The sequence below is a fragment of the Cupressus sempervirens genome, chromosome 10 (genome assembly GCF_028749045.1).
Source record: "Cupressus sempervirens isolate cs-2001-9-10 chromosome 10, ASM2874904v1, whole genome shotgun sequence".
NCBI classification, from domain to species: Eukaryota; Viridiplantae; Streptophyta; class Pinopsida; order Cupressales; family Cupressaceae; genus Cupressus; species Cupressus sempervirens.
In genome coordinates this window covers 179,420,847-179,445,875 of record NC_143127.1, presented here as the reverse complement: position 1 = coordinate 179,445,875, position 25,029 = coordinate 179,420,847, and positions in this window count along the sequence as shown.

The following is a 25,029-nucleotide window of genomic DNA, read 5'->3' as shown; positions in this document are numbered from 1 at the left end:
TGAGGTTTAGTACTCCTCATTATTTCCTTTTGAATCTATTTAGGGATGCGTCCTACTAAGGACCTGGCTCTTGATGACAAAGGAGTATGTTTTGCAATTTCCTTCCCTTTGTCACTCCTGCCAAGAGTTGTCACTCCTGCCAAGAGTTGTACCCTATTGTGAGGGATCCCCTTTTGTATCCTTAGTCTTAGTAGACCCTGTAGCCTAAACCTTGGTGTCTTGGGAAGGTGATTGAGAATATTCTACCATTTTTCCCTCTGACACTTCATTGGTTGCCATTTTTTCTAGTTGCTCCTCTAATGATGGTTCCTTTTGAACATGCTCTTCCTCTAAACTCTAAGGTGGAGGGGTCACCAAGCCCTGTTCTACCACTATAACTTGTGGTGGAGATGGATGAGTAAGATCAAGACCCTATGTATTTGGTGGTATTTATGTCCAATCTTCCTATTGAGGTTCACCTATAGGGGTGTCCCTGATGTTATCCTCGATCAACTCTATACCTATGGGCATGAAATCAAAATTTGACATGGAGAAAACATCATCACTCTCCTTACTTTTCTCGTCCACCCACTATTGTACTTCATCTTCTAAAGAAGAGGGTTCTAATGGTTATGCTTGAGTGGATGGCGGGGTACCCATTTCACTCTTTCTCCTTTGCAACTTTGTGGCTCTAGCTAGCTGAGTTCTTCCCTATAGGGGCACTTGTTCCTCTTCCTCTTCTAATTCTTCTTCTTCCTCCTCTTCGTCTCCCTCTAGAATACTTTTAGGAATAGATGGATTAGGCACTAATCTTCTACTAATCCTTTTCCTTTTCTTCATTTGAATCTTAATTCTTTTCTTTTGTTTCTTGGAGGTAGAAGGAGAAGCTAGCTCATCTTGCATAGGAGGAATGGAGAGTTGTAGAATCTCTTCCTCTTATGGTTGGCTAGACACAATATGAGGTAACTATGATTCATCCTAGACTTGGGTAGCTCTAGTATCTTAGGACCCTTGTGGACTATGTTCTTGCTGCTGGGGAGGTGCCTATTCTATCTAAACCCTCTAAGGAGAGGTCCTCTTTCTTTTGTTCTTTCCTTTCCTTTCAGGAGGGTGATCATATCCAATCGAGTGATCAAGCTGGTATATTGTTTCTGGCCTAATAGGAGACTGAGCTGCGAAGATAGGAATTGTTACTTTCTTTCCTCTACCTCTTTTTGGGTGAGCATGTGCATGGAAGATTATAGTATTAGGAATTAGATCAAGTGGAAAAGGTTTCTTGATCCAATCCTTTGTCATTCTGATGAAATGCCTCGCTTAATGATTAATATCATCGGCCTCCTCCCTATCAACCTCAGCATTCATAATGGGTCTTTCACCAATTTTTTCTGCATTGAATAGGGGGTCCAGTAACTCCTTAGAATCCTATTGCTTTATCTCCTCCATGATGTTCAACTAGAGAGCCTTTTCTGCTAGATACAAAGTCATCCTACAATAGTCCCTAATGTGGACATCGTAGTCATTTGTGGCATTCATCCAGTGATCTTCAATAGCATCCTCATGATGGAAGTCTCTTCCTTCTAGACTCTCCACTTTCTCGACATTGTCAAAATATGGCTAGGGAGAGTTTTATTCTTCAAGAGGATAGTTCTCCCACTCCCACTCAAAGGATGAAATATCCTGCTTCCTCTTCACCTGATATGGTACAATGACCAATGGCCATTCCTAGCAAAGTCTTCATTATCTCTTTATCTTCTCATAGGCTAACTCAATTTTTTAGGGAATATCCAATAGTACTAGTTTGTCACTTGGGTATCTTGAGAGCTTCTTAGGATTAATGGATGCACCAACTACCCAAAGATATATGAATATCTTGAACTGGATGAAGTAGACTCTGAGTACTATGATATGTGCTTTGGCTTCATCAAATAACCTCTTCCCATAATCTCCCTCAATGAATCAAATGATTGCAAAGATGAATGCATCATTCACTATTCTATATTCTTTTCTCTATGCTGAGAGTCTCTTCTTCACCAGCTGAGGGTAGACTAAGTATGGCTAGGCATTGGCATCCTACATAATACCTCTCCTATACAAACTTAGATAGTTTTCTACCCTTACTGCAAGCAAGTATACCATGTAAGAAGTCATGTAAAACTTTTTCTTGTCCTTCACAATTGCTCACACAAGTTTTCACTTAGTGTGGTGACCCAGTCTAGTGGTATCTTTGCTTGTCTGAATATGGTCTCAATGAAGTTGACCATAAAAGTGTTGAGGTGGCCTATTGTAGGTAAGCCCATGACTCTACTTAGGAGAATGATAGAATATCCAATGTCTTCCTTCATGTATCCCTGAGTTATATCCACTTTTTTGGTTATCCTTTCTCAAGGAGGCTTCTCAATGAGGTATGAAGATTGCATGATGTCAATTGCCTCTTGCTAATGCTCCTTGTACCATCTCTTAACTGCTTCATATGAGAGCCTAATGAATTTTTCTGCTCTCAAAAGATGGAAGACCCTTTCAATGTTGTCGGGTCATAGGTCCAAAACCACCTCTCTAGTGACACTCTTGACTACTCTTTCATCAGGAACAAAATGCTGTGATAGGGTCATGATTAGTTCAATCGATTGTACTGACATGAGGTGTGACATGGTGTTCACCAACCTAGAATGGATCAATGTAGATACCAAGGATGATCTCTCTATTGGCTTGTTGCAAATTCTTAGGAAATCTCCTAAATCTGTGTGCCCCAGGTCGATAACTCAAATTTCTATGTAGTCATTGTGGAATCTCAAATTTGAGGGTACAACCCTAGAACTTGAACACAACCGGTTTGGGTGCCATTTCGGATGTGATGCCATTTGATCACCTACATGTTATGAGAGAACAAAAAAAACATTAGTTAATTAATAGATAAAAACTAAATGCAAAAAAAAATGTTTAATTAAAGTCTAAATGAGCGTTAAATAAATAAATTTTTTTTTAAATGTCCCTTTGATTTATTTCATCTCTTTTATTATTTCGCCTTATATATATACATATATATACATATACATATATATACATATATATATGTATATATATATATATATATGTATATATATATATAATATATTTTTTTGTTTTTTCAAAAAATTTAAAAATTAAATCAAAAATAAAATAAAATAATTTTTTCTTGTAAAATGCAGATTGAAATTGGATGCACGCGTGTCGTGCTTGGGAGTGTGAGGTGGCTAGGGTTTTGATGGCACCACAAGCAAACAAGCATCACAGGTGTGAGTCGTGGAAGGCGCTAGTGAGATTAACAAGCATGAGCGTGGGGCAACGCTACATGAAATGACAGGCACAACATGCACGGGCATAAGCATAATGTTGTGTAAGGGTTTGAAGGTGGGTGCCGCCACAATGTTGGGCACGCAAGCATGGGCAGCACACACTAAGATACCACCATGAGTTGAATGAAAGTGAGCATCGCTACAGTGTTGGCAGATGACGGCACATGCTTAAAGCGTCACACAACAAATTTTATAGTGCATGGGTGGCGAGTTTTGTAGCACTATAGGTGGTGAGTTTTATAGCTGCCATGGGTGATGAGTTAAGCACTACAGGAAGTGGGTTGAGCACTACAAGCAGTGAATTGGGCACCATGGGCAATGGGTTTTGCACCATGGGCGATGAGTTGGGTGTCGTGGGCAGTGAGTTAGGTACCATGGACGATGGGTTGAGCGCCATGCTAATGCCAAGTGCTCACCTCAATGGTGTGGTAGACTCTAACCAAATGAAAATGTGCTAAGTGTTATAGGATTTGAAGAGTTATGAAACATCATATAACCTTTGAAGAATTCCTCTAGTGATTTCATCTATGAATTTATAGTTGGATTGCTCCTAAATTTGTGGGTTTCCTACCATTTCCTCAAAATTTAATTTACAAAAGCATTGTAGTAGTGGCTTATGTCTCTATGTGTTTCTACAATTTTAGAAAAATAAATAAATAAATCTCTTGTTACCCTAATATTTTTTGCAATTTATATACTAATGTAATTAATTAGAAAATTTCATGTTATTTGCATGTAAGAATTTGCATTCATTGGGAAAGTAAAAAACACAAAAAATAGTAAATTATCTCTTTTCACGGTTATTATAATTTAAGATTACACAAAAATTAAACCAGTATAGACCTCCTTGTGAACAATCACATTTATCCCCAATTGAGCTACCCAGGTGGTTGACAAACATCCTACATGAATCTTGGAGTTTAGTTGTCGACATTTCAAGAGATAATTTCATCTTAATTTTTTGTGAATGTCATTGCATAAAAATTATGCTCAAGAATAACTTTTCAAATCAACACATATCTCATTTAAGATCTGCATATCCTCTTCTTATTTCTTCTTCCTTCTCAAGTCTTATTTCAAATCCTCCTAAAACCTTTTCTCTAAATATGCACTAGATCTCCTCTACTTCCCTTTTCCCCCTTCCATTTGATCCATCTTATCTTTTATATTTTCTCATGTAAGAAAGAGTTCACACCTCTTCATCATACATTATGTTTAGCAAGTCATGACCTTTTGTAGCTAACCCTCTTTCAAAGAGTCACAACTATTCATAATCATAACCATTTCAAAGAGTCACAGCCCTTACAAATAGTCACAACCCTTCACCTTTTGAAATTCTCTTCCATGACTTATTCCATTTCCTTTCACTTAGTACATCCTTTCTCCTTTTATATTTTCCTTCAATGAAGTTCTCATCTCTCCCTTTCATACCTATAATTTGAAGGAGATGTCTTTCTCATTCATGTTTTTCTGATCTTTTGTGTAACTTAACCAATATTTGTTCATTTTGTATATTATTCTTTTATATTGTATATTGAGTTATTAATGTTAATTATTAATGCTATTTCAAGAAGGGGAAATGACATTGTCTTAGGATCAAGTTATACTCCAACAACTATTAATGATCAATACCCAATGGAAGTTTTCACATGCCGATACTGTTGATATGAGATTGTTTTAAAGTGAAGAATCTATAATAGAACCATAATTATTTTTTCAATGATGTCAAACCTACTACCTATTGGTGAGAAAATTATTTTTTTGGTCTGAAAGCTATCATTTAGTTGATTGATGAAGAGGATTTGAAAAGAGGAGATAACAATAGCACCTAGATAAAGGTTGAGTTATTTGGTATGTACAAGAAGCAATAAGACCAAGTAAGACATTGCTACTATAGTGAATTGTTTATCTACTTAAAGTCTGAAATGAAATATTACTCAAGTTAATATTAGAAGAAGATCAAGTATGAAAAGTGTCTGCCAAGCCTTGCCAAGAAATAAGTGCAAGTTGAGCATAAATTAGTGGAAGTAAAGTGAAAATTAAGAGATGCCAAGAAAAGATGAAAATTAGTGGAACTCAAGTGATTGTCAATATATGTCAAGTAAAGTTTAGTTGATGCCAAGCATCAGTAAACTTTAGTGTTCGCCGAGTAAACTAGTGTTGGCTAAATGGAAGAATAGTATAGAAACCGAGTGATAGCATATTGATGTCAAGTGCTAGTATTTATGTTAAATCAAAGTTTTGATGAATCTAAACTGACTATTTTGTTTTCTTGGTTTTGCGAAGCGCATGGAAGATAAATATGATGAGTTGGTGGCACATAATTCAAGGTAAACTATTTTGATGCATATTCAAGAAAGATTGTAGAAGTTTCTAGAGGAACCAAATGGAAAAGTGGGTAGATTCATTGTATCCTACCTAACCCTAAAATGGATGATTGTGGTTAAGCAGAAAAAGATCTTAATTCTCTATTTATAGAGAGAGCTAATCAAAAGAAAAGGTTGTCATGTGCGAGAACCTAAGGAAGACACAGAGTCTAGGGTGTCACTTCATTCAATGGCCAAACAAAAGAGACTACAATTGGCACGTAAAGCAAGAAGGTTTAAGAGTATGAATAATTGAAGGATGAACAAGGTATAAGAGCTTAAGTGTGTGAATGCCAAGTAGAGTGGAGGACTGAAACAGAGATCTATAATCTGCAAGTGAGTTGTAATTTATTATCAGGTCAAGCCTTACTATTACTTTCTAATCATTATATCAGTCTAGGGTAAATCTTTTGGATTAAGGTTGACCTAATAGTCATTTGTAAATTCTTTAGTCAAGTGAAATTCTAATGGAATGATCTAAAGCCCTCTAACAAGGCTCACACCTAATAGGGTGATTGAAGTCCTTTAACCGGGTCACATTGAACATTATGTATTGTAACCTTTAATAGGGTTGGCCTTTCATAGGGCATCACTTCAGAAGAGTAAAAATTAGTAGCAATGTTACTGGTGGTTTTTCCCAAATTGGGTTTCCATGTATAATCCTTCTATCAAATGTGTTATTGAATCTATTATGTTTCATGTTTACATTTCTACAAAGTTGTTTTGACCTAGGATAGTAACTTACAAAGTTTAAGTATTGTATGATCTAACGGATGCATGTGTAACAAGGTTTCATGGATGTGGGTCTACTAAGAATTGAAATTTTTTATTTATACATTTGGACCTTGGATAATCGATTCACCCCCCCCCCCTTGGTTATTCTAAAGAATTTCACAATTGGTATCAAAGCGTCATATTGCTTAAGAGGACTAGTTTGAAGGTACTAAAAGAAAAAGATCAAGATGTCTAAAAGAGAGGTACCCAATCTTAGTAAGGAGAAATTTCCTGCATGGAAAAGTCTAATGAAGCTACACCTAGGAGTTCTTAGAGACCATGCACAATCTTCCATCACCACTGAGCATGTCAACCCTATTGGAGCCCTAACTATTGATGATCTGAAAAAGAAGAAATAACACAATTAGGAAATGTTGGAGATTGCCTCTGCCATAAGTTATTCTAAGTTCAATGACATGAAGGGTTGTGACAGTGCAAATAATATGTGGGATACTCTTCACACCATTTATGAAGGAGATAAAAATGTTTTGAGAGCCAAATCTTAAAGTCTTAGAGGTAAGTTTGATGACATGAGTATGCAAGAAGGTGAGAACGTTGCTCAATATTGATCTAGAATAAACGATGTTGTTAATGCTATAAAAGGAGCTCCTAGTAAGGTAGATGATGAGACTGTATTAAGCAAAGTATTGAGAACATTGTTGCTCATCTATGCTATTATATTTTCTACCATACAAGAATTAAGATGTATACCAAGTTCTAATCTGACTCATGAAGGTTTGGTAGGTAGGCTCACTGCCTTTGAACTCTCTAATTCTGACAACTTCAAATATGAGAATGTTGAATCTACTTTCAAAGCTAAATTATCATTAAAGGAACCTAAAGAGAAGAAGAAAAAGGCAAAATATTTTTCTAGTGATAGTTATAAAGAGGAGAAGTATGTAGAACAACTTGAAGCACTGCTAGCAAAGAGATTTCATAGAGGCAAAGGAAAGTTCAAAGGTAATTTACCTATCATGTGTTTTAATTGCAATGAGGTTGGTCAACATATAAGTGGAGACAAATACAGAAGTAAAACAGATGAGGACAGACAAGGTTACAAAGACAAAGGCAATAAGTCTTGCTATATTGCAGAAGAGGAAACCAAAGATGGATCTAATGATCATGATGATGAAGTGGTGTATGTTGCAATGAACAATGATTCTAATGAGGATGAGGCAACTACACTAGTGTCTTATGTGAACAAGAGTGATAGATGGATCATTGATAATGGGTGTTCACATCACATGAATGGAAATAAAAGTAAGTTCATTACCCTAAATTATAATGATGGAAATAGTGTAAGGTCTGGTAATGATGCACCTTGTCTGATAAAAGGAAAAGGATCTATCAAACTCATAGAAAAAATCATGTGTGACAATGCTTATTATGTTGAAGGACTTAACCATGACAATGCTTATTATGTTGAAGGACTTAACCATAATTTGTTGAGTTTTTCATAATTGAATAGTTCAGGTTGCAAAGTTAAGTTTGAGAATAAGATAGCTCATATCTATAGCACTGATGGGAAACTAATTGGGAAAGGTGATCAGACTAGAGGTAATCTATTTTATCTTGATTTGAATGATGCGACTTGTCTTTTTGTATAATTTGATGATGTGTGGTTATGGCACAAGAGGCTATGTCATGTTAACTTTGATAAATTGGTCAGTATCAATAACATGAAAAGAGTCAAATGTTTGACTAAATTGAAGAAATCTAACAATACAATTTGCAAACAATGTCAGTTGGGCAAATGACAAAATCTAGTTTTAAAAGTAAGACACACCTCTAAAAAAATTCTTGAGATTGTTCATACTAACTTGTGTGGACCAATTAATGTGAAAAGCTACAAGGGTGACAAGTATATTATCCTATATGTTGATGATTATTCTAGAATGATGATAATTATATTTTTGAAATAGAAATCTGATAATTTCCAAATGTTTAAGTGGTACTTAGCTAGATTTGAAAAGGAGATAGGAAAAAACTTTAAATTTCTGAGATCTAACAGAAGTGGATAATTTACATCAAATGAGATTGAGATGTTTGGTAATGGCAGAGGAATCAAAAGATAGACATATGCACCTAGGACCCCTCCACAAAATGGGATTGTTGAAAGGAGGAACATGTCTATAATATTGTGCTAGGAAACTCATGATGGAGAAGAATGTTGCTTTGAAATACTTGAGAGAGGCTGTAAGTACATCTATATATACCTTGAACCATGTGCAAGTCAAGAAAGGTACTCATTTAACAACTTTTGAATTATGGTATGTATACTCACCCAATGTAAAATATTTTAAGAAATTTGGAAGTGAGTGTTACATTATTAAGAATTTCAAGAATGGTAAATTAGATGCATAAAGTGAAGAAGGTATATTCCTTGGTTATTCCACAAGAAGGAAAGCTTATAAGTGTTTAAATACTAACACTAACAAAGTTGTGGAAAGTGAAAATGTGAAGTTTGATGAATATATAGAGCTACATAAAGTTGAATCTATGAAGGAACCAGAGGAGCACAAATATTTTGACTTTTATGAAGGTATGCCTATTGGTGAAGATGTTGTAAATCAAGTTGCAAATCAACAACAAGTTTCATTGATTGTCGAGTCACATACAATGAATGTTGAGTTACATTCAGGAACTGAGTTATAGTCAGCAGCAAAGTTGTAGACAGAAGCTAAGACTCATTTTGATTCTGAGATAAGTGTACATGAAAGAGATGTTAAATTACTTGATAGAGAAGTGTATAGTGATTGAGAAGTTACCAAACCTAATGAGGAAGGTAGAGTGGAACCAAGATTGTTAAAGCATGTCAAAAGACATCACCCTACTAAAAAAATTATTACAGAAAAAGATGCTAGATCAATGACAAGAAACATGATAAAAAGTGAGACATGTTTTTTGAGCATGCATGAGCCTAAGATAGTGAAAGATGCCTTATAAAATGAGGACTAGGTTAAAGTCATGAAAGAAGAGATTGAGTAGATTGAGAAGAACAAGACATCGACTCTAGTTCCTAGACCAGATGATAAGAATGTGATTGGAACCAAATGGGTGTATAGAAACAAGTTAGATGAAAATGGTGAAGTCACAAGGAATAAGGAAAGATTAGTTTGAAAAGGGTATGCACAAGAAGAAGGAATAGACTATGGAGAAACATTTTCCCCTATTGCAAGATTAGAAGGAGTAAGAACTCAGCTTGCTTACTCTACATACAAAGGTTTCAAACTTTATCAAATGGATGTGAAGTCAACATTTCTGAATGGCATATTAGAAGAAGAGGTTTACATAGAATATCCAGAAGGATTTTTTGATGCTAACAACAAGAACATGATATGTAGACCACACAAAGCTTTATATGGTTTAAAGCAAGCCCCAAGAGCATGGTATGAAAGGCTTCACAATTTCTTGTGAAGATTAGGTTTGAGAAGACCTATGATAACAACAATTTGTACTTGAAGACAGGAGGTAAAAGTATTTTACTAACTAAATTTTTTTCTAATGATATTATATTTGGAGGTCAAGATGGATTATGTAAGGCATTTGCAAATGAAATAAAGAAAGAATTTGAGATGTCTATGTTTGGAGAGATCAATTTCTTTGTTGGTTTGCAAGTATATCAGATGAAGTATGGTATATTCATCACTCAATCTAAGTATGTAAAGGAAATATTGAAAACTTTTAGATTAGAAAATTCAAAACCAATTAACACACCTATGGTGATAGGACACAAGTTTTCAAAGAATGATGATTTGGCTAATGTGAATCAAAAATTGTACAGGTCTACAGTTGGTAAATTGCAATATGTAGTACATAGAAAACTTGACATTGTAGTATCTATTGGGATTGTTACAAGATTCTCTGCTAATCCTAAGTATAATCATTTGATGGTTATTAAGAGAATAATGAGATATTTGAAAGGAACAGAAGACTATGGTCTATACTAGAAAAAAATGAAAAATTTGAGTTGAGAGCCTACACTGATGCTGATTGGGTTGGAAACATTGATGACAGAAAGAGCACAAGCGGTGGAGCATTTTTCTTAGGAAAGAGGTTGGTCACCTAGACCAACAAGAAACAAAATTGCATATCTCAATCTACTATTGAAGCTGAATATGTGGTCATTGTAGTAAATTGTACAAACATTATATGGATCAAACAGCTACTCAAAGGTATGAAGAAGGAAATTGCTAAACTTGTGGCACTTTATTGTGATAATACAAGTGCTATAAATATATCAAAGAACCCTATGCTACACACAAAGACTAAGCACATTGCAATCAAGTATCATTACTTGAGAGAGTTAGTTTAAGACAAAGGAGTGAGGATGGATATTGTGAATACAAAAGAGAAGATAGTTGATATCTTCACAAAAGCTTTACCTAAGGATGCTCATGAGTATTTAAGAGGTAAACTAGGGGTGATGCCCCTATCCAAAGCTACTTAAGAAGAATGAGTAGTGTCCTACATCAACAGAGTTGAATGTTGTATCTTACAACTTGATGCAGTGGATATTACTTTAGGAGCTACCTAAAGTAATGATGGAGCTGAATTAGCAAATTTACAATCACATGAAAGGTGATAGAGGGGGAATCTAGAATTGACTTTATCTGAATACAAAGATGACAAGTCTTTGGCATTTTTGTCAAAGAGGGAGGTATAAGACCAAATAAATACATCTACCTAGTAAGAGGGAGAAAGTACAGAGGGAGATATAAGAACTAATCAGTGGGAGATATAACTCAAAGGGAGAAGATACAGTAAAAAGTAAAATAACTTGACAAAGCTCACATTACCCTTCACAAAGGAAGGACATATACTACATTAATAGAGGGAGAAATTTCAAAGATTTATTTTCTATTTGGTATTGTTGTTGATATTGGTTTTCCATCAATGCCAAAGAGGGAGATTGTTGATATGAGATTATTTTAAAGTGAAGAATCTGTAACGGAACAATCATTATTTTTGTCAATGATGTCAAACTTACTACCTATTAGTGAGACAATTACTTTTTTGGTCTAAAAGCTATCATTTAGTTGATTGATGTAGAGGATTTGAAAAGAGGAGATAACAATAGCAGCTAGAGAAAGATTGAGTTCTTTGGTATGTAAAAGAATCACTAAGACCAAGTAAGATATTGTTACTATAGTGAATTGTTTATCTACTTAAAAATTCTAAAATGAAAGATTACTCAAGTTAAGACTGGAAGAACATTAAGTATGAGAAGTTTCTACCAAGCCTTTCCGAGCAATCAATGCAAGCCAAGCGAAAATCAGTGGAAGCCAAGTGAAAATTAAGAGATTACAAGAAAATATGAAAATTAGTGCAAGCCAAGTGATTGTCAGTATATGTCGAGTAAAGTTTAGTTAATGTCGAGCATCAGTAAACTTTAGTGTTCACCAAATAAACTAGTGTTGGTTGAGTGGAAGAATAGTATAGAAACTGAGTGATAGCATATAAATGTTGAGTGCTAGTATTTATGTTAAATTAAATGTTTGGTGAATCTGAGCTAACTATTTTATTTTTTTAAATTGTGTGAAGTGTGTGGAAGATAACTATGATGAGTTGGTGGCACAGAATTCAAGGTAAATTATTTTGAGGTGTACTCAAGGAAGATTGTAGAAGAAGTTTCTAGATGAACCAAATGGAAAAGTTGGTAGATTTATTATATCCTGCCTAATCTTAACTAACCTTAAAATGGACAATTGTGGTTAAGTGGCAGAAGATCTTAATTCTCTATCTATAGAGAAAGATGGTCAGAAGCAAAGGTTTCCATGTGTGAGAACCTAAGAAAGAAAAGGAGTCTAGGGTATTGCTTCATTCAGTGGCTAAACAAAAGAGACTACAATTGGCATACAAAATAAGTAGGCTTAAGAGTATGAATGCTAAGAAAAATGGAGGACCAAAATAGAGATCTTTATTCTACAAGTGAGTTATAATTTGTTATTAGATCAAGCCTTACTATTACTTTCTAATCATTGTATTAGTCTAGGGTAAATCATTTGGATTAAGGTTAACCTAACAGTCATTTGTAAATCCTTCAATTGGATGACATTCTAATGGAATGGTGTAAAGTCCTATAACAAGGCTCACTCCTAATAGGGTGATTGAAATCCTTTAACTGAGTCACATTGAACAGTGTGTATTGTAACCTTTAACAAGGTTGGTCTTTCACAAGGCATCACTTCAAAAGAGTGAAAATTAGTAGCATGTTACTAGTGGTTTTCCCAAAATGGGTTTCCACATAAAATCCTCGTGTCAAATGTGTTATTGAATATGTTATGTTTCATATTTACATTTCTACAAAGTTATTTTGACTTAGGATGGTAACCTACAAAGTTTAAGTATTGTATGATCTAATGGATGCATACATAATAATTTTTCATGGATATGGGTCTACTAAAAATTGAAAAGTTTTATTTGTATATCTAAACCTTGGATAATTTATTCACACACACCACCACCCCCCTCCCCCGCTCAATTATTCTAAATAATTCCAACAGATACAGCCATGGTCATAAATTTGGGTGCCTCCAATCTCTTGTAATCAAGATAATATCACAAGTACAATTTTGTTGGTTTTTTTTTACTACATAATTTAGTACTCAACATTCTTTAAGTTAATTTGTGTCTTTTAAAAAAAAATAGCTTTTGGGAAATTATCCAGGTTGAAAGCTCGTGTTACTAAATGAAACTAGTGTATGTACTTCATTTTCCGCCTAGTGAAACATAACCACTTGGGTTCAAAAAAAGTTGAAGACTTGGTTTATATTCATTCTAACTTGAATCTTCTCTCGTGTTGCATAAGGAGGAATGCTAAAAGGGTGGAGCATGAAAGATTTTGGATGTAGCCCCTAAATGTTCCAACTTAAATGCAACCATTGAGGATTTTACTAGACTTACTACAAATTATGATGATGATGATTACATCCCTACACATGGTGCATCTAGTGCAAGTAGAAGCACTTTGTGTTTAAATGATCCTAAACATGTAGCAACTAAAGATTTAAATCTAAGAGATGGCCTTTTTTAATCATTCTTTTGATGATTGTTGAACCATGAACTACATTTTGTAATTGTAATGCTTTTTCATTTTTCATTGGAATCATGAATATAGATATACATGATATGTCTTATTCGACTATTTATAAATTATCAATTAGCATTTATGATTTAATATTCATCTTTGGAATTTTCCATTGATTAATGATGAAGTAACATACTATCAAATGATTTTAAAAACCTTTAGGGTAGATGGTTTAGTAAAAAATTCATCTTATAATTCAATCATTTGTAATCATGACTAACTTTGAGAATACTCCTTATAGATTGTGAGATAAACTCTGAATTCTGATGAGTGGCCTAAGTATGAATTTTGTCTTTATGTTTAAGTCTTTTGAGGAATTACAAACTCTATTTTTATTCAAAAGGATGATTGATCTCTCCATTATATCTAGTTTTTTCATGTTACTTATAACCCTGTGTTTGCAAGATTGAAGGTAGTTTTTGCAAATATTAGGATCTTAAGCAAGGAAGGATTCTAATTTTGGGGAAATTTTAGGTCATCTTATTAAAATTCTCATCTCTCTTAAAATGAGAAAATTATGAATTCATATGATATATTTTACTTTTGTAACATAAAATTCGTACTAATTCATTTTCTGCCTGAACCATTTCTTCCTCTCCCCCTTCCTCTTAGATTTTTCTAAGCCTTGAATTCTTTCTCTTGGTAAGATGAATAATTAGATCTATTAATCCTATGCTCATGGGTTTGAAGTGTACCCATCAACTCATCCATTGTCAAAACAGTAAGGTCTTTATATGATATATTAATATCATTATGAAGGTCATATATTATGAAGGAGGGTTATTTCCAAATTTTCATATTTATGAGGTAGAGGCCATCTCTTATGAGGTAGAGGCCATCTCTAGGGATGTAGGTCATATATTATGAAGGAGGGTTAGTTCCAAATTGTCATATTTATGAGGTAGAGGCCATCTCTTAGGAGAAAAATCCTAAACATGTAGCAACTAAAGATTTAAATCTAAGAGATGGCCTTTTTTAATAATTCTTTTGATGATTTTTGAACCATGAACTACATTTTGTAATTGTAAGGCTTTTCTATTTTTCATTGGAATCATGAATATAGATATACATGATATGTCTTATTCGACTATTTGTAAATTATCAATTAGCATTTATGACTTAATATTCATCTTTGGAATTTTCCATTGATTAATGATGAAGTAACATACTATCAAATGATTTTAAAAACCTTTAGGGTAGATGGTTTAGTAAAAAATTCATCTTATAATTTCAATCATTTGTAATCATGACTAACTTTGAGAATACTCCTTATAGATTGTGAGATAAACTCTGAATTCTGATGAGTGGCCTAAGTATGAATTTTGTCTTTATGTTTAAGTCTTTTGAGGAATTAAAAACTCTATTTTTAGTCAAAGGATGATTGATCTCTCTATTATATCTAGTTTTTTCATGTTACTTATAACCCTGTGTTTGCAAGATTGAAGGCAGTTTTTGCAAATATTAGGATCTTAAGCAAGGAAGGATTCTAATTTTGGGGAAATTGTAGGTCATCTTATTAAAATTCTCATCTCTCTTAAAATGAGAAAATTATGAATTCATATGATATATTTTACTTTTGTAACTAAAAAGGACAATGGCTTATTAGTGATTGAAAAATAAATATACTATCAAATGATTTAATTTTGTGTATTTATTTATTTATTTTGTACATACATACATACACCCAAACACATCGAAAACCCCCCAAAGGAATTTCACATATCCACATATTGGGCTCTCGCCCATGTATTTGCATCCAAATTTGAACTAATAACTTAGACTTAAAAGGGAGTTTAAGCAAAGCTGATGTAGGAGCATCCAGAGGTATAAGGGCAATCCTATGTCACCAAAAAAAATGTATCTAGACATAGTTTTTTTTTCTTGTGTTTCATTTTTGGATACCCATTTGGGTCAAATAAAGGTTCCAACTCTCACAGTTCCACTATCAGTGTTCTAGGTTAGAGAATTTAAGCACCTTGGGATACGTGTAAATGTCAAAAAAATAGGACTATGTAATTGAGCTATAATTATGGTGATTAAGGAGGTGTATATTGGAGAGAGGATTAAAATTGTAATTTAGAACATTCCAAAAAAACAATCAGGTCAAAAGGCTGCACAGTTTGAAAGTTATCACAGTTTTTCGATTTCTAGAGACCTCCTAAGAATGCTTCAAAGTCAGGTTTGAGGCATTAAATGACCTTTTATAGGGCCGATAAATGGGGGAGTAGTGAAGCTCATCCATAGGGCTATAGAGCACTCCGAGATCTTTTCAGAAATGTAAACGGTTCATCGATTGGAGCTATGGTTCAAAAGTTATGCCTCCTAGAAGTTTAGCTACCGTTTCTGGATTCTTCTAATTTTGTACCGACTTCTAAAGTTACTTACGGAGCCTTCAATTTTGGTAGTGGATTCCAACTAGAACTTTCTAGAATGTATTCCTAATCGTTAACCCTTTGGGGTCTATTTAAGGACATTTCTGGCATTGTAAAAGGTAGTTCGGAGTGGAGTTTGAGAGAAGGTACTGGGAGAAGAAATTATCTCCAGATTTATGCTATTGTAAGCCCATAGGGCACGTTTTGGAGTCTGTTTTCTTTGCACTAAGTATACTAGCATATTTTCATAGTTAATAAAGTTTTCCCTTTCCTATTGTGTTCATTCTATGCTTGGGTCGTGTCTCCATCAAAAGCCCAATGGAAAATGTATTTACACTATTGGAAAATATGAAAGCTTGAATCTATAGAAAACAAATGTCAATAATATATTTGTAGCAATCATAAGAAAGAAACAAAATATCTATGTAGTTTACTATAGAAAACTAACCTCTATACTTCCACTAGGGAATGTCTTTGTTGAAACCTTATCTTACATAGAAAAGGGCTTACATATACATAGAAAATAATATTTTCTCACATCCTCTAAAATAACTTGAGAGACTATGGTCCACATTCAATATGATTGATGTCGAGGCTTGGGTTCAATTCACAACCATGTAAGCATATTTCATAATAACACAGGTGCATGCCTTTGTTATAAACTCAACACAAGTAATAATATTACAAATGATGGAACGTGAAGTCACCCATATAGTCATCTAGTTGTGGTTGAGAATGTAGTTGTATGATTCGTACTTACTAAATTTATAAAGCTACTAAATTTAGTAAGTGGTCTATATTTTGAACTCTACAACTCGAAGTCATGATTGTTCGTATGTTTTGAACACTTATGTAACTATGAGAATTTCTAATCAATAGAAGTTAAGAGATTGGCCTATGGTTTTTACAAGTATTTTTTAACTAGATTTTTCAACATAAATTTTGTGTTATGTGTGATTGCTAAATTCTGTGAATTTTCTACACTTGGTTGTTTTTGTTTAAAAAAAATCCACTCTCAAATTATAATCTTTGGCATTTAGGAACTCTGAATGGACAATGATTCAACAAATAATAGTTTCCATACAAAATTTTCCTATCACTCTCCACAAACTCCTAAGTTTCCCTTCATAAGGTATTTATGCTTTTAGGGCTATAAACACTAATTAACAGCTCAAAAGTATATAGGAACATATATAACTCATTAAAAGACCAACATGTATGATTTCCACATAAATTAGGCCAGGGATCTAATAGTCCTCAATAACTGATCTTTTTATCACAAATTATGACCCATTGGTCACAAGCACAAAATAAAATATGATTTGGATACCCATTTGGATGTTATATAACATCAAATCATCCTTGTGTTTTTTTGGAACAAAACCCTCAAATCTTGATTGTTACAATGGTCTAGGCCTCATGCATACGATTAGAAAAACATGCATTTTGAGCATAAATTTAAATGTAGAAATGATAATATTGTATGTACAATTTCAGATACCCATTTGGGCCTTCTACAACATCAATAAAAATGGCTTAGGGTTTCTTTGTACAAATTTGAGAAAATGCATGATTGTTCTTGAGCAAAACTCTAGGACTTATACATAACTACTTTCACCAAAATAACCATAACTTTCACAAATTTTAATAAAAATTGATGAAACAAAAAAAAAAATGAAGTATACTCAGTTATATTTTATTTCATTGTTGTATTGTTCTATTTTTTTGTACCAAAGAAAACAATCAAAATAACAAAATAAAACTTAGAAACTGCAACATAGAAATTGTCAAAATAATGGAGACTTTCTTATTCAATCATTTTCTAACCTTCTACAATGCATGGATTTGTGTTTACAAAATATTCTTATGCTTTTCCAAGTATTTTATGACTACGATTTTGAATTTGTACTAACTTTTAACTTCCAATCATTTAACTTTCCCTATGACTCTTCAAATTCCATTTATTTGCAACTTTTTATAAAATTTGCAAAATGACTCAAGTTTTTTTTTTATGACACAAACTAGCTGGCTAATGGTCATTGAGGACCTTATTACATGTAATAACATCAAACAAAATAATTTTTTACAAAATAGCCTCATGGAGGCATATAGTCCATTAGGTGCTCTTGCACCACTAATGCACTCCAAACAACAACAACCAAGGTTTCAAACATGGAAGGTCCACCCTTATGGTGATGCGACAATATTAAACATGGGAATCATATGAGAGGAGTGTGCTCCCAAACAAGGGATATTTTATCTCCTAACCAAAAGCTAAGGAAAAAATGATTACTTGTATGCATATATCTAGCAAATGACTATTTATGTTGGGTGAAAATATCTTTTTAATTATTAGCTCAAATCTATGCTCTATCGAAAAACAAAAATTATATAGATGATTGTATATTGCAACACCCTAAGATGTTACTTTATGGGCTTGAAAAAACAAACAAATAATTATTATCAACTTCCAAGACTTTTATCAAAGACATCTTACTAGGTATAAATTAAAATAGTAGTGTGTTGAACTTTCCACAGTTATGTTGCTCATTTTTTTGTAGTTAACCACCAAGACTTTTATCAAAGAGATCCTAATGGGTATCTATTATTTAATGCGGAATGCTAAAATTTCCACAATAATGTTGATCATTATTTTTGAGTTTTATATAATCTAAAATCTAAGCTATTATAACTCAAGTATACTCATCAAAATAGACATGACATAAGTTGACTGGTGCAATCAAAACTACATTTTAGTATATGCATTATTTATTGTCATAAAGCAATAGAGGTTGGATCCAAGTTTTACGATGTTGGATTTTGATCTATAAGCTTAAGCATGGATCTTTGCATGCATTAAAGTACCCCCACAAAAAGGGTAATTTCCTTGAATGATAAATGTATAACATGTTATAATGAATGCTGATAGTACTACGTTGGTGGAGTATCTTAAGAATTGCAGAGTATTGACATGTTGCATTCATGACTGTGTCTGTCATTGATGTCAAAATAGCAGTAAGTCTATGGAGACTAGTAGAGTAGCAGACATAGATCTTAGTTGTACAGACAATGTTTTTATTGTCTAATGATGCGCGTTCATGGACATGTTCTATATTGTCCTAATGTTAAGGTTCAATGCGCAAAGTCTAACTTGAAGATGTACAAAAGATACACTTGATTTACAGAGAGCAGGGTAGAGATAGGGTTCTTGGAAAGCAGTTTTTGATGTTTGTATTATATATAATCAAGTGATGCTCAGTCAGCTAGTGACAGATGATAGTTTGATAGTGATGTCAAAGTATGTGCAAGACTTTAAGTCGCGTGTGTAATGTTTTGTATAGACTGTGAGCTAACAATGCTATTGTAGTTGTGAATTAATTAATTATCTTCTTATAATTAATTGGGAGATCCTCAAGGCCGACTCTATTGGAGTTCTTTCTAGGTAAGGAATATATTAGCTAGGTTTAAACCTAATACCAGGAAGCATAAGATAGAGACAAGCCTAAGGATGAGCTAAATCCTATATTCACCAGGGCTAAATCTTAGTTATGGACCAACATTAACAAAGTCATTAGGACTCACTTCATTATAGGCTCTACAAGGCCAAGGTGGGTAAACCTTAGGGATTGATCTTGCTAATTTGATACTCTTTTCTTCAAAGCTATCCCCTATAACAGAATTGGTCAATGTTCTTCTATGATTTGCTAATAAACTTCTAGATTACAATAGCTAACTATAACCAAAAGGAAAGTAGATGCAACTAAGTAACGATCAGCACTTCTAGTTCATCATTACATAAAATGGTAAATTGATTTGTTTTTTTGTTATGTATTTTCTACAATTAAGTGAATCATCAATTTGTTCTTGAACTTTAATTGACTAGTGTCTTATCTATGGATATATATAGTCAAAACTAGAAAACTTGGACCTATTTAATCAACTTGTGATTAAATTTGTTAACAGTGAGCTTTGAATTTCATTCTTACCATATCCTTCATATAAACCCTAAACCCTATCAATTACAGAGAGAGAATATCTAGTTCTTTGAATCAGCAACAATTAGTAAGATATATATAGTTTATGTAAATTGCATTAAACTAAATGAAACTTTTTCATTTCAATCTCAAAATTATAGATATATAAGAAAGGAGACAAAACTCAAAGACATGGATATATAGAGAATTTCCTTCTTGTATTGATTTCCTTTGAAAATGCTTACAATACAAACATAGACTTGAAAATAACTTAGAACTTGACCCCTAATACTCGGTGTTCACTGTATATTTTTAAGTATACAAAAACTGATTACATTCATATAGTTATAGAAGAAATGGACAGATCGTAAAAAGACATAAGAATAAGAAAATTCTAAAGATAGCCGGCCTCAACTCCACATCCTTGAAATCCTTATATAGGATTGCAACAAGCTACAGATGGGAGGAGGACACATGTCAAAATATGAAAGGATACAAAAGTGGCAAGATATGAAAAAAAAGATATACAAAACATTCCTCCATGTTCGATCCAAAAGAGTAAGTAGTTGAAAATTTTGGAAGGTAAAAATTTATGCCATGCTCTTTGACTTTACTCCACCTTTACCTTTTACTGTCTTCAACAAGTAATATCTCAACTACCTCTTGTCAGCAAGGCTTTGATCTCCCCCACTATCTCCCAAATGTAGATCTCCATTTTGGTGGGCCACTCTGTAGTTCTAATCTCTTCTAGGTCATGTGTGACTTTAGTCCACCTAGCATCAGTAATGGATTTAGACTCAACAAAAAAATTATTCAACTCTAATTTTGCTCTGAACAAGGAATCAATTAATTTATTATAAGGAGCATCAGAGCTATCTTCAAAAATTGCCACAGTGGCCTCCTAAGTCAAAATGGCACTAAAGGAATCAGACCATTCCTGCCAATCTCTCAATGCACCAGTACTATCCAAAATTGGTGGTATACAAGGCTGAATTCCCTAAGATAAAACTTTCAATTTCTCTTGTATAGTTTGCAATTTACTAGTGAAGAAGCCAATTAGTTGTTTGACTAACTCCAAGTCCTCCTTCACTGTGATTATCTTATCAGGAAAATCTAGCTTTTTAGCCATCAATACAATAAGCTTCTCTAAGAACTGTGTCTATGGCCCCCATAGATTGAATGTAGGTGATAGCCATGGAAGTGCCTCATTACAGAATTGCTCAGCACTTTGTAAAGAAACATAAAAATTATGAGCTTTTTGTGATATACTCTTCAGAGTTTCAACCCTGTGGCTCATCAAACTCTTAAGGATAGTAGTCCTTACCTCATCTCCTTGATGATCAGGTGGAGCATCAATGCTCATTCAATTTGGTTCTAATGTATCCTTTGCCTCCAAACCATTTGTTTGTGTTGGGGCCTCAGTTATGTCCTTAGCTAGTTGCTTCTGATATTTTTGCTCTTGTCTCTGTTCTGTAGCAACCACTTGGGTCATCCTCATAGAGTTTCCTTACATCAACGTAATAATGTATGGACTTGGAAAGTCTAGTCTCAATCTCCTCTACTTTGGCCTCATTCATGAATGAGAAATGCTTCATGACCTTTGAGATTTTTGTACCACAGGTGTGCTACAAAGTCCACACAATCATGTTACCCTATTCTATGCTCTGCACATCAATTAGATTTAGTTTATTTGATGATGGAACCATGCTCCAAACTACCATAAATTTGGTACCTATGTTGAATCTTGTTCAACTCTACAATCCATCAGCACCAAATGCCTCATATGAGATGGAATTCTCTTGTCTCCTCATCTTATCAAGCATAAAGCTTGCTCCAAATCTCATCTGGGTACCAACAACATACCATTCCTTTGCACAAGGTCCCTTGCCTCCTCTAGAGTCATGACTTCACTCTCAAGAGAATAGGTCTAAGCTTCTCAACTAGTTCTAACTTCTTCTTGTCTAATTCTCTTGGTTTCGTCTTTAGCACCAACTCACTATGTTATGCCTTATACAAAAAGCTCTTGAACTCAGCTGATTTGATGAATTCATCATCCTCTATGAATCATTGGGCCTAAATGATCCTATCATTCAACCTTTCTTTTGCTAGTTCCAAGTATGTTAGTGTAGTCTTAATTGCATTAATCCTATCCTAGAGATAGCTTTGCCTTAAATTAGCAAAATACTGACTATTTCCTAGTTAAATTTGTAGGGTCCTTTGTTTCACCTCTATAGGGATATGGACAACCATATGTCTCTTATTCCCTTTTGTGACCCAAGAAGCCTTGAGAGCATCATCTTCCTCTATTTCTAGAGTCACATCAGGTTCACGGTTGTTTGAGCACACCCTCTCTTATTCTCCCATAGGTCCCTTTGGCATTTTGGCCATGATTTCAACATGATAAGTGACCATCTTCCTAATCCTATGAGGATAGGGGACATCCATATAGAATCCCATGAAATTGGGATCTACTCTCTTCATTTCCCTCTCCACCCTTAAAAAATCATCCAATTTTGCTAGTTTATCAACTGCCTTACCCTCTACAACTACATTTGGAATAACATTTTCATGTGGTACCTACTTGGTGCCAAGAAACACATAGTTCCTTATTTCTTTAAGGGTGCTCTCCATCCAATTGTTAGGACCATACATCCTATAGGGACTAGTTGACAGGTTGTAGTGGTGGAGAAAATAATGGATCTGATCAAGGGCCTCTTTTCTAATTGAAAAGTCCCCAACTTTGAAACATCTACACAAGAAAGTATATTTATGCACTTTAGGCCCTAGATACTCCCTATTGACCATAAAAAACTACCATATTAATTCCATTATACCCAAACTAGGGGGAATAAACTTTGGTAATATGTGGGGTGGTTGAGGACAACCATAGACTCTCATCAAAGAAAAAGTTGGAAATAAAAAAATGTCCCCCCAATTATGGTCTAATATTTTACCCTCAAGAAGTAGGGCTGGTCTCAACAGACTCTTTAAAATCTTAGGTGCCCTAAAGTAACCTAGATCTGGCATTCTAATTATCACAACACTAAAATTATTAAAGAATGAAATAGAATTAGAAAAATGATAATTATTGTCCTATACCATGTCCACAACTGAACTGGTAGCTCTCAATTTGCATTAGTGGTATGATCAATGAAATCAGAGCTCATATACCCCACATTCTTGTAGAGGATCAGGTGCATCAGTAGTGAATAGTGATGGAACTTGAAATCTTTTAACTCTCCACTCTGAGCTAGGGCAATGTTTTCCTTCATCACCTCCAAAATGTATTCAACGTAATCATACTCCCCCCCATGGTAGAGGTCTTGCATTTATCTAACAATAATAAATTCAGCTCCATACACCATGTCTAATCCATCTTTTCCAACCACCTTGTGGGCACCATATACTATTTTTACAAAGAAATTCTTAAACTTGTCTAAAGGCATCATTTTTTCCACCTTCTTAGGGTAATCACCCACACTCTTTAAATCCATAGGGATATGTTGTAGCATAAATTTCCTAATGTAGTTCTTGGTATTTCTCTCAAACTTCTTCTCCAAATCCTCCAAATCTATAGGTTAGCCCATGGCTCCATCCAATTCAAAAGCTTCAATGAACGAAGCACAGTCAAGTGTACAAAAAAAAGTTTTGTCTTTTCTATGGAAGGACTTGGTGGCCAGATTGTATGAACAAAATAGGGCCTTCATCAATTCCACATCCACAATGACCTCTAGAAATATCAACTTCATGAGGTACTTCTTCCATGGATTACATATCAAGATCTTCTTTTCTCTCTTACAGTAGAAGTATTTGAACATCTCAGAACTTGTGACACTAGGGCATACAAAATCTTTGCAAAGAGCATATGGGTTGACAAAAGCATGGTCATTTGTAGCATTAGCATTTGAGGAACCAGGGAAAAGCTCAATCCACTCTTTGACAAACCTATTAGGTTTTATTTGTCACATTTTCCCTCCCTTAAAAGTTGAAGTTTCTACCACTTCCATGTCTAACTCATGAATTTCTTCTACCTCCTTATCATACATCTTGAAAGTATGTTGGAAAACACTATATGAACTTTTCTCTCAAACACTGAAAGCAATTATCTATATGCACTAAAAACTCTGCAACTACTCAAATTTTCTTTTTCTGTAAATGATGAATTGTAACTGATTAATAGAATGTCTTTATAGCTTGATATATATTATCAATGTTCATCTTTGCATTGATTTCAGCATGCTCAAGCCATAAAATCAGCTTATCATAAATTTTCTTAATCATAGGGGCAATGCCCCTTGTATTGTTTCTAGAGTACCTCCAAATGCCTCAGTTGATACTACATTTCCCAAAGGCCACCATTAGGGGCACATTTTTTTGTTGCTCACATACACCGCATTTGTAGGCTTCCTACCACTTCTCTCCCAATGGTGGCGATGGTGGTTGGCATTGTCGCTCGATTTCCCCACCCCATGATGGCATAGGCTGGTCCTTGGGACTAGTGGCTCCTCCTCCTAGGCCTCGATACATGGTTTCTTGAAAGTGTCCCTTTCACCTGGAATTGGCCATCTCTCCTCCTCAGCCAGATACTAAGCATGCTAACCAGTTCCCCAATGATGTTGATGGCTGGATTGTTCCCAGCCTACCTGCCAATCCCAAGAATGACTCAAAATTTCATGATCGGAATGAACGAACCCCCTTAGTTGACACTACTTTAGCTACCTAAGGGTTGCTTCTTATATCTTTTTTATTGATGAATAGTTGTTGATTCTGGCTACAGTCATGTAAACTCTTGAGGTGATCTTGTATCACCCAACCCTTTTTTGTGAATTGTAATCTTAGTATATTATTTATTAATAGAGAAGGATTATTCATTAAAAAAAATTATCTTAATATGTCACCTCAGGGGAACGTTTCCATTACTATCTAGCAATGCACTTTTTGTACCATATACACATCTCATTGATCGAGAAGTTCATTGTCATTTCCACCTCAGAAAAATGAAACACATTTCATGTCAACTGAGGGTTTGTGACCTTATGAAATCATGGGAAAAAAATCTTATCGAACAATCATAAACAATGGGAAAAACCACAAAACCTTAAGGTACATTAGTTATCGTGGCATCGAAGTTGACTGTTGAAT